Source organism: Canis lupus, chromosome 24 (genome assembly GCF_011100685.1).
Source record: "Canis lupus familiaris isolate Mischka breed German Shepherd chromosome 24, alternate assembly UU_Cfam_GSD_1.0, whole genome shotgun sequence".
In the NCBI taxonomy this organism is placed as follows: Eukaryota; Metazoa; Chordata; class Mammalia; order Carnivora; family Canidae; genus Canis; species Canis lupus.
The window spans coordinates 34,352,360-34,364,487 of NC_049245.1; positions in this window are offsets into that span (position 1 = coordinate 34,352,360).

The following is a 12,128-nucleotide window of genomic DNA, read 5'->3' on the forward strand; positions in this document are numbered from 1 at the left end:
TTTAAGTTACCTTATAGGTAACACGTAGAATGGCAGAATGAGAAGCTTAGCAAATCCTCTCCCCCAAAGCACTGTTAAACAGAACAAAATTATAAAGCAACCATTTCTCTGGTAGTAGACCAAGTGCACACAACAAATTGAGAAATATTCTCCAAGGAAACTACTGAACTATGGGTATGAACAGTGAGATTCTTGGCATTTTATCCCAGCTGTCAGGCCAGTAGTCTCACGGCAAGCTAGGAAACTAGACACGTTGCTGCTAGAGAGGATTCACTTAATTTGGAAACCTAGAAGCTAGGAAAAATCCCATGTGTTTAGGTACTTTTGGAAACTGTACGGATCTCAGTGCAAATGAGTGAGGAAGATCAATGGTCTGCTTAGCCTGAGGCTGTGCTCCTTCTTGGGGCCAGTAACAAAATGGGAGCCTAGCCAAGCCTTTAATCAGGAATCTAAGAAATGAGATAGATATAGTTAGCCTTGGTAAGTTCCCTATGTTCCTGGTGGGAATTCTGAGCAATGGTATACACATGCTTACGAGAGAAGAGAGGGGACTTTTACTATCTACCCTTTCCAGGATCAATGGGAGGTCTTGCTCGGGTATAGAGGAAACAAGAACATACCAGGGAAAATCTGGAGGCAACTTGTAAACAGACTGAACTTTTAATTCAATACCCATCCTTCACACAGGTTCATTGGCAGGGAGTAGAAGGCTTACTGGATGGAGATTTTTTTTTTTAAGATTTTATTTATTCATGAGAAACACACAGAGAGAAGCAGAGACATAGGCAGAGGGAGAAGCAGGCTCCCTACAGGGAGCCTGATGTAAAACTTGATCCCAGGACCCCAGGATCACAACCTGAGGGGAAGGCAGATGCTCAGTCACTGAGCCACCCAGGTGCACCTGGCTGGAGATGTTTAAGCACAATCTCTGACCAATCATTGGCTAACTAACTACCAACGTATGCTGAAACAGGAATGAAACCAGACTTATGAACGAAATCAAGAATAATTGTTTAAAATGATGAGTAGGGGCACCTGGGTGCCTCAGTCAACCGTCTAACTCTTGATTTCAGCTCAGGTCATGATCTCAGGTTTGGGAGATCAAGCCCGTCAGGCTTTGCACCCAGTGGGGAGTCTACTTGAGACTCCCTCTCCCTTTGTCTCTTGCTCACACACTCTCTCTCAAAATAGATAAATAAATCTATAAATCTATAAATAAATAAACAAATAAATAAAATGATGTGCAGAGACAACAGTGGTTGTACACCATGGGGGAGACACTCCAAAGAATTAGTTCAGACAAGTCACCAAACAAAACCTGAAGCAACAATGCCCTCGTGTGGTAGAAATCAGAATTCCAAAGTTACTGCAATATTATCCTGTTTTTAAGGAAAAAAAAAAAAAAAAAAAAAGGCAAGCCATGTAAAGAAACCTGAAATTGTGGCCCATACTGAGAAAAAACAGCCAACAGAAATTTAGAAATTTTGCAGGGAGCCCAGGTGCTGGACTTACAAAGACTTCAAAAACAGTTATTGTAGGTATGTGTTCAAAGAACTAAAGGAAACCATGGCAGGTCAGACGATTCAAGTAAAGAATATCACTAAAGGGATAGAATTTATAAAAACTGGAAATTCTGGATTTTAGAAGTATCATAACTGAACCGGATATTTCACCAGCAGGGCTCAACAGCAGATCTGGGCTGGCAGAAGAGAATCGGGCAGAAAGCAAAGGTGATGATGTATCAATGGAAATTACCCAATCTGAAGAAGAGAAAGAACAAGAATGAATACAAAGAAATAGAGCATCAAAGACTCGTGGAATGCCATCAAGCATACCAATATATGCCTAGTAGGAGTCTTAGAAGCAGAGGAGAGAGAGAAAAAGGATTTGAATACTGGCCAGAAAGATCACACATTTGGTGAAAAACAGCAATCTACATATCCTAGAAGGTCCACAAACTCCACCTAGGGAAAGTAGAACATTCTACAACTATATCCATCAGGATCAAACCGTTGAAAGCCAAAGACAGACAGAAAATCTTGAAATCAGCAAGAGAAAAATGACCCATCTGTACAAGAGAACAACAGTATAAAATGCAACTGACTTTTCAAAAACAGTGGAGGGCAGAGGCAGTGGGATGATACCTTCAAAGTGCTGAAAGAAAGAGATCAAACCTGTCCACCAGCAAATTGAACACCAATAAAAAATAAATTTATTATAAAAAAAAAAAAAACCTGTCCACCAAGGGCAGCCCTGGTGGCTCAGCAGTTTAGCACCTGCCTTCAGCCTGGGGTATGATCCTGGAGACCCTGGATCGAGTCCCACATCGGGCTCCCTGCATGGAGCCTGCTTCTCCCTCTGCCTGTGTCTCTGCCTCTCTCTGTGTGTGTGCCTCTCATGAATAAAACAAAACAAAACAAACACCTGTCCACCAAGACTCTTATTATTTCTGGAAAGTATTCAGATATGCTAGATTTTTTTCCTTCCCTATATGTATTTTTTTCTCTTATTCTGAGGCTTCTAGTTAGTAAATAATAATATTTCTTTATTTTACATTTACCTTAATTTTAAAATTAATTTAAATCTGATCTGGATTTTTCTAAATGCTTCACAGACTTCCCATTTTACTATTTTGTCTTTGTCTGTATTATTCTATTTTATACCATCTACTGTACTCATTCCCAGGAGTTCTTCTTTATTTTTTAAATTACTTCCTGATCCCGCTTCACATTAGCAATACGTTATCCATCATTTTGAGACCAGAATAACATTACCCACAGTTTGGATGCAGGCAAGTAACAGGACGCTAGGCTAATTACACTTCTTGTTGGTGGAGAAAAGTATCATATTTACTGCCTCATATTTTTGTAATTTATTTTATTTTGTGAAGCAAAAACCAAATGTTTTTTAGCTATTGAATAAATCCACATAAAAAGATCATTGATACAACTTTATATCTGATTGGCAAAAATATAAAATATTGGTAGAACCTGAGGTTGTAGAAATCATGATAGCAATGATCAATATATGTAGTGAGTTTAGAGTGCAAACAGATTAGAACTTGAGTTTTGTGTTTTATTATGCGACAGGTATATAATTGAGCTTCCTCTTTGAAAAATTCTAATTCTGGAAGTTTTAATACAGTATACTGATGATTAATTCCACAATGACCTAATACAAGTTAGTGAATCACTTTTATATTAACAAATGAACAATGTGAATTCCATGTAGTAAATAAATGGGTAATTCTAGTATGGCACTCTAATTGTTAGTGTTGAAATAACATTAAAATCAATGTACTATAATTATATTTAATCACATATTAACTTATAAAATCTGTGGCTAAATGAAAAACGAGAATAAAATCCTAATTAACACTTTATTAGGTGTACAATTTTTTTTGTGTATAGGGGCACCTGGATGGCTCAATTGGTTAGGCATCTGTCTCTCGATTTTGGCTCAGGTCATGATCTCACGGTCCTGGGATGGAGCCCTGCATCAGGCTCTGCACTCGGTGGGGAGCCTGCTTGGGGATCTTCTTTCCTCTCCCTCTGCCCCTCCTGCCTCTCCTGTTTTTTTCTCTCTCAAATTTTTCTCTCTCTCAAATAATAAATAAGGTTTTTGAGTGTAAAACTTTTAATTGGTAATTCTTAAAGAAAAAACTTTCAGTTTAAAGAATAATGCCTGTGCCTTTTTATTGTTTAAGAAATACTAGTGCTGCTTTTAAATGAGACCTTCAGGGTGCTGGGGTGGCTTAGTTGGTTAAATGTCTGCCTTTGGCTCAGTTCATGATCCCAGGGTCTTGGGAATGGAGACTGCATTGGGCTCCCTACTTAGCAGGGAGTCCGCTTCTCCCTTTCCCTCTGCCCCTCCCCTGCTCCCTGTTTGTGCTCTCTCTGTGTAAAAAAAAAAAAAAAAAACTAAAAAAAAAATAAATGAGACCTTCAAAATGCATAGCTGCACCATTCACTCCTCATCCCCACACACTGCTACTTCCCAACTTGCAATCACCATTTCTTTGTATCCTACACACATAAACACACACACACACACACTTCATTGTGATTTATATTGTGATGTGAGAGTCTCATCTTATTTTCTTCTCTTATTGTCTCCCCATCAGCCTGCCAACCAACTCTGGATTTTTCTCCTAAATGTAATGAATCCATGGGTGCCCTCAGACAGAGCTCACACTTGACAGCACAGCAGACTTTCCACTGGAATGCAGAGCTGTGAGTGTGAAGACTGTGGAACAACATTCAGTCATAGCTCACCTTTACATGACATAAGAAAATTCATATGGTACAGAAACCACACAAACAGGATGCACATGAAGGCCTTGTAGGTATTGTTCATTGTTTTTTAAAAAAGACTTTTATTTATTTATTCATGAGAGACAGAGAGAGAGAGAGAGAGAGAGAGAGAGAGGCAGAGACACAGGCAGAGGGAGAAGCAGGCTCCATGCAGGGACCCCGATGTAAGACTTGATCCCGGGACTCCAGCATCATGCCCTGGGCCAAAGGCAGGTGCTAAACCTCTGAGCCACCCAGGGATCCCCTGTTCATCATTTTCTACTCACCAAAACATCCATGCGTTCAAGCAACTCTTTGAAGGTCATGATTGTGGAAATACTTTTTACCAGAGCTTCAAAATTTATATGACAACAGAAAAAGCATACAAGACCAAAACTACACAAATGTGATGCATGTAACAGGGCCTTTACATTTTACTCCCTCCTTATTGAACATGGGAGAGTTCACATGGGAAAAAAACCCTTTCTACCTGATAAACGTGGAAGGGCCTTTAGCCAACAGGCAACCTTGAAATGACATAAAAGAATTCATACCCCAGGGCAACACTTTGAATGCAATAAATATATAGATACCTTGGACAAAGTTTCAAAGCTTATTGAACACTGGGTAAGTTCTACTGAACCAACACTATATAAATGTGATAAATGTGAAAAATGCTTTAAGTTTGACTCACCATCTAATAGACATCAGAGAAATCATACTGGAGAGAAACCCTTTAAGTGTAATCTGTGTAGAAAGATCTTTAGTCAAGAAGAGGTCCTCAAATGACATTAAAAAATTCACGCTGGAGAGAAACTTTTTCATTGTCAAGTGTGTGGACATGATTTTGTGGACTAACTATGATCTTACCTAGCATGAAAGAACTCATCCTGGAGAAAAGCCATATGGATGTAGCCAGTGTGACAAGACCTTCAGAACTGCATCTAATCTCAGTGGTCATAAGAGAACTCATTTAGATGGGAAACCCTTTGTATTCAATGTAAAAAAAAGCTTTTAAAAGAAGGTCATACCTTGTTCAACATCAGAAAGCTCATAGGAAATAGAATTTCTAAAATCGTGATAATATTGCAAAGGTCTCTAGGTGCCATATCTTTACTAAACACCAGAGAATTCATCCAGAGAAACTATCTATAGCTAAATAGTTTCCCATACTGAATACTCAACTCTTGTTCATCAGAGTTCATACTGTATGAAAAATCCTAGAGTATAAAACTCATGGAGGAAATTTAAGAACATACTCAGCATGGAATGTACTCATCACGGGAACATATGATTACAGATGTATTTTACATCTTCCTTTGACCATGGTTCTTTGAAATATCCACCATAAAAATGAGAAGATCCAGCCTAGGATTTGAAATGAGCCAAGGTATTGCCTTTATCATATTCTCTATATTGAGAGTAGGAAGCAAAGAATAATGTAATCAGAAAAATACTTTATTGAGGGTGTTCATTGAAGATAATAAATTAGACCATGAATGTTTTTTAGGAATAGAGGCAATATGGTAGATGATAAAAAGATTCTGTCTGAAAAACTGTACACCCAATCCAAATAGACATAAATGATATGAACTTAGTTTCTGGGATTAAAACTATTGAAGAAAATTCCTAGGGGTGCCTGGGTGGCTCAACGGGTTAAGTATCCAACTCTTGGTTTTGGTTCAGGTCATGGTCTTGGGGTCATGAGATTGAGCCCCATGTTGGGCTCTGTGCTCAGAAGGCAGTTTGCTTGAAATTCTCTCTCTTCCTCTCCCTTGGCCTCTTCTCCTGCTCACACTCTCTCCCTCTCTCTCTTAAATAAATAAATCTTTAAAATGAAAAAAGAAAATTCCTATCTGCAGAGACAGAAAAAAAAAGCTTTAATTGATTTTTCTCCTTAATTTTGAAACCAGAACTTAAAGAGTGATTGCTGATGGTTGATGGATGATGATTGACTTATTGCAACAGAGGGCTATTGGCTTCCATTAAAAAAATGGAGAACCTACTTACGGTAGTGTTTTGCTTGAAGGTAACTACATTTCTTAATGACTTAATAAACATTAAATCTTTCCAGTTTCTGCTACCTAGTGGATTTCTGACCTACAAAGTCAGGACCTATCATACATTGCTGGGTGAATTCCTTCAACCATTAGTGACAGAGTTGCCCTGCTAAGCCTAAAGCAGAGGCTCTAGTTTAACAAGTCTCATGGGCCTGATCCCAATGCACAGATAATTTTGTGAATAAGACACTCAATTTCTCTTTCTTGTCCGCTACTCTCCTCTCTCTGATATTACTAAGGCTTCTCCAAAGAAAAGTTAGTTTGGGTATTCTCAGATGAGCCCATGAGCATGCACAGTTCACTAATATCCTAAGGAATACATGTGTATTTCTCCAATTAAAGTGGATACAAACATTAAATTCTCATACCTAGACAGGACCCATTCTGCTTTGATTGGATTCAAGTAGAGGAGCTAAAAATACAACCGTACTTGACCAAAGAGTGAACCGAAATATATTTGAGAAATAACTGAGAAAATGGAAATGGGATTATAAATACAGTCATGACAATAGAGACATCACTGGCCTGAGGTAGCTCATATATTCCTTAGTTAATGAGACAAAGGAAAGGCTTTAGATGACCACACATCAAACCCCTTTTCCCATCTTTTGTCCTTAAAATCCAGAGCTAAAGCAAACTGAATGGTCTATATGTAACATTAGCCCAAATAACTCATACCAGTCCATCACTCCAGTACTTAAATCCAAATGATAGGAAAGAAAAAGAAACTTAACAGAAGACTAAAGGAACTTGTTCTAAAAAGCTGGCCTTCCAAACATACCATCACTGGACGGACTCATTAGAGTAATAGGCCCCTCATTTTTAAAATGCCCAAACTAATCTTCTTCTGTCCCTACATGTTGCCACACTTGCTAAGGGCTTTAACTAACTGGAAGCCAGTTTCAGCCTCTGAATTAACTGTTTGAACTTAATTGCTTAAGAAGACCAAAAAAAAAAAAAAAAAAAAAAAAAGCATCCATTATGAAATTCCAGTCAAAGATATCTTGATGGAGGAACTCCAGATGAAGTCATTTTAGGTTATATTTTTCCAATTTTTGATAGATCCATTTATAAATAACTTACTATTTAATAGTAAATTTTAAAAATAAATATTTATTTTTATAACTATTTATAAATAACTTACATCTAATAGCACAGTGTTTTCAATATAATCAAAATCATAGTTATGAGTGATTTTTATTTATTTATTTATTTATTTTTTATTTTTATATCTATCTTGGAACACCTGAACATTAGTATAATACACATTTCCAGTTTTAATTTTTCTGTAAATTCTTTATATCAAACACTCATGGTCTAATAAAAAATCCTTTATATTAGACATTGAGGAGCTATTAGTTATTGTCTAGTAAAATTGCTCTAATTTGGGGGAGTGCCTGGGTGGCTCAGGTCATGATCTCAGCATTCTGGGATGCACCAGATTCTGACTCTGGGCTCAGTGGGGACTCTGCTTCTCCCTTTCCCTCTGCCCCTCCCCCCACTCGTGCTCTGTCTCTCTCTAATAAATAAATAAATAAATAAACAAATAAATAAATAAAATCTTCAAAAAAATTGCTGTAGTGGGAAGAGCTCACCTGAGCTTTAGGAAGAATGGATTCAGATTCTAGTTCTGTTACAAAGAACTGGGAACCTACACCATGTCACCTACCTATATATTAAAAAAAAAAAAAAGGGGGGAACATCAGGTAATGTTGCTCTTCCTTCCAAGCAACAGGACCAAGACCATAGTCTGAGATTTGGAAGAGCTATAGAGAAGTATCCTTCCACATTTCTGGGTAGAATTCTGAAAATCAACTTCAATTTTTCAATGCTTCCAACTCCAGCATCTTCCAACTCCAGCATTTCCTCTTTATCCCTCTCCTTCCTCACTTCCCATATTTTAAACATGCATTTAAAAATTGAGAGCCTGGGGCACCCGGGTGGCTCAGTGGTTTAGCACCGCCTTCAGCCCAGGGTATGATCCTGGAGACCCGGGATCGAATCCCACGTCAGACTCCCTGCATGGAGCCTGCTTCTCCCTCTGCCTGTGTCTCTGAGCCTCTCTCTCTCTCTCTCTTTCTCTCTATGTGTCACTCATGAATAAATAAATAAAATCTTTAAAAAAATTGAGAGCCTATTTCTATCAGGTATATGTTCCTAGCTGCTAAGGATATATCCATTAGTGGACAAGACAGAAAAATTCTACTCCCTCATGAAGTATACATTCTAGTGAGGAAGACAAACCAATCACAAATCTTCTGGGTAGCCAGACAGTTGGGAAATGTGGTTGAATATTTAGCTTGTGACTATGTCATATAATCAGTTAATGCCTATGTTTGACAGGGTAGAGGGAAGTCACTCAATGTGAGCCTAACAGGACCATGTGCTACCCCTTTATGCCAGAGTGGGGAGAAACAGGATGGATTAATTTCCAAAACTGAATTGAACAATATGGTTATGTGGAATTGGCTGTACATTTTCCGGATCCAAGATTCTGATTACTTCTTCTGAGGGATGATGTTCAAGGTTTCAGTTATCTTGTGAAAGTCAGCAATAAAAATTACCTGAAGTATGTATCCCATATACAAGTAGAGGGACTACTGAAAATGCCAGGTCAATGGCCCACGTTCAGTGCAGTTTTGTGAAGTACATGGAACCACAGATTGCTAATGAGGAATAATAGTTTAAATATGTTACATAAGCCACTACGTGTATCATGTATTGTAACATTGGAGAATTTTATCAATGTTAACATCCTGGTTTTGATACTATACTATCATTTTGCAAGAAGCTGACATTGGGAGAACTGGGTACATGGCATCTTTTCCTTTCTTTCTTTTCTTTCTTTCTTTCTTTCTTTCTTTCTTTCTTTCTTCTTTCTTTCTTTTTTTTGCATAGTTTTTTTTTAAAGATTTTATTTATTTATTCATGAGAGACACACACACACAGAGGCAGAGACACAGGCAGAGGGAGAAGCAGGCTCCATGCAGGGAGCCTAATGCGGAACTCGATCCCATGACCCTGGGATCATGTCCTGAGCCAAAGGCAGACGCTTAACTGCTGAGCCACCCGGGCATCCTGGCATCTCTGTTTCTTACAATGGCATGTGAATCTACAATGATCTTAATAAAAATGTCAATTATTTAAAAAACAAAAAGTCAGATCCAAAAGAAAGTATTTTTCTTTCTTTTTTTTTTTTAAAGATTTTATTTATTTACTCATGAGATAGAGAGAGAGACACACACACACACACAGGCAGAGGGAGAGAAGCAGGGAACCTGGTGCAGGACTTGATCCCAGGACCTCGGGATTACAACCTGAGCCAAAGGCAGACACTCAACCAGTGAGCCACCCAGGTGCCCTGAAAGTCTTTTTTCTCTGCAGATTCAGGTTATACCTGCAGAATCACACATGTTTCCACCATGCTTATGATAAAGAAAAAAATGTGAAAGAGACCAATGCCTTCATTTTAAGGAAAACAGAGGTACACCAAAGCTAAGTACCTACCAAAGCCCCTAAAATTTGTTAATATTAACAGCTAATCACAATTTCTGCCTTTCTGTATTTATAACGGAGCATTCTGTGGCAACTGTCAAGCCCTCCAGCCCTGGGTTCAGACAACTTTGGGATATATCCCATCAGGACCACAACTGTCTGGCCATTGATCTTAGAAAAATAATGTTTAAATTTTATAATAATTAAAATGAGAACAATTGTATTAACACTAAAGAGATTTCAAGATACTGAAATAAAATCATTCATGCCAGTACAGCAGGTCGGTGGTGGGAGACTCTTAAAAGAAAGAATGCCTCTTCACTGGCAGGTAAAGTGCCAGACTCCAGAGCTGAAGGCTTCATGTAGCAAGACATAAAAGGTACAGTCCCTGCTCTAGGAACAAAGCCTAGAAAGAGAGAATAATATAAAAAAAAATAAACTCAGAAGCATGGAGTGTGAAAAATGATATGGGTTTGGGGATTGGTGGTTGATGAGCCTGCCAAGTAAGATGGGGCCAGATGCAGATCCTATCCTCAGGATTATGCCCTGGAGGGTCGTGCCAGAATGCCTAGTCTTTTAGCATCAGGCAGCTGGGAGGCTGATGCCCAGTGGGGCCCCTCACCACTAGGAGGCCTGGGGCAAATTGCCTCTTTCTCAGAATCCTCCCTTTCTTCATCTCCAAAATAACAGAATAATGTCCGCAGAGGATGACTGTGTCAGTAAATGAGATCATGAGCTTAGAAGTGCTTAGCACCTGCCAGGTTCACAGGATCCCCCAGCAGCCTGCTAAAACAGCCATCATGTGTGTGAAAAATGTCAGCGCCTTTACTTTCTGAATAATGCAACTAGCTCGGCCACAAATGATGGTAAACACCCATATTCATACCTCTCTAATTTCACATCTTCATGTTTAAAACAGGGTCTTCTGAAACCATCAGTCGATTGAGAAATTAAGTTCTCTGATTTCACATATGCTCTTTCCCCTGTTCCTCTGTTTTGCCTCGAGGCAAATGTTCCCCTGTATGAAGGCTAAATGAGAAGCAAAGGAGCAGGGGAGTAGGACTGGTGTCTGGTGCCATCCGCTGGGCCCAGCTGATTGGTGCCTGGGGCATCTCTCCCTGCCTGGGCATCTGTCCTGCTGCAGCATGTGGTCACCCTGGGCTTTGGGCGAGAGCAAGTATCTACACCTGGCGTGCTCTTTCCTGGCCTCTGGTCCAGACATGCGCACTCTGTGCCTAACTCATCCCAACCCCAGCCCTCTTGCCTCTGGCCCCTGCATCAGTTTTCATTGCTGTTGTAACTAAGTTACACAAACACAGAGCATGATTTAACACAACATAAATCGATTACCTTGCGGTTCTGAAGGATAGAAGTCCGAGATGGGTCTTACAGGGCTAAAATCAAGGTACTGGGAAGACTGTGTTCCTTCTGGAGGCTCTAGGGATGACCTGTTTCCTTACTCTTCCTTAGCTCTTGACCCCTCTTCATCACCTGATGCCCCTGCCTCCTTCTCACCAGGGCCCTTTTGATTATATCAGGTCCACCTGGACATTCTAGGCTATTTTTATACCATTACCCCACTGAAGGCACCTAACTGCTTCTCCTCCTCCCTGCAGCTGCTTCATGTGGGTGAGTGGCATCAGGTGAGATCTCAACTCAAAGATTCAAGTGGGAAGTGCATCACAAGCCCTTCTGTGGTGTCTGTCGTATGACATCATGATTGGGGTACACAGGAGGCATGAATAAAGAGCACTTGGGAGTTTTCAGCCTAAATCTTGACAGACACTCCTGCATTCCCTACTCCTTGTTCCAGCTATTCTTAGGACCAAAATCGCTGAGAGCTCTGCCAGCAGTTACTGGCCTTGATTGGGAAACGAGAAGATTCTGGGCGCAATGATCTGGGCTCTATGTAAGTAGGCTCAGATGCTTGCTGCCCATCCTGGGGCTAACCTCTCTGGGAAGGTGAGTTCATGCTCTATTCCACTGGGATGCAGAGGGAATTTTGTTCAGGGTAGATCTGGGAAGCAGAGCCACACACTTTGGAACATAGGGAGAGGCCACATACACACCAAATCCCAGCTGCTGCAGCATCCATCACGTGTGGGCTCCCTGTAGGGCCCAGGAGAAGAGAGGAACCTGAAGGTCAAGGTTGGGAGGCTGGTGTGTATTCCTGGTTTCCTCTGCGTAGTTGAGGTGGTAGTGATTTGGGGTGAGGATGGAAGTTGGGGTGCCTGGTTTCACATACTTCTGCTCTTACTTTGAAGGTGTGACTTCTCGGGAG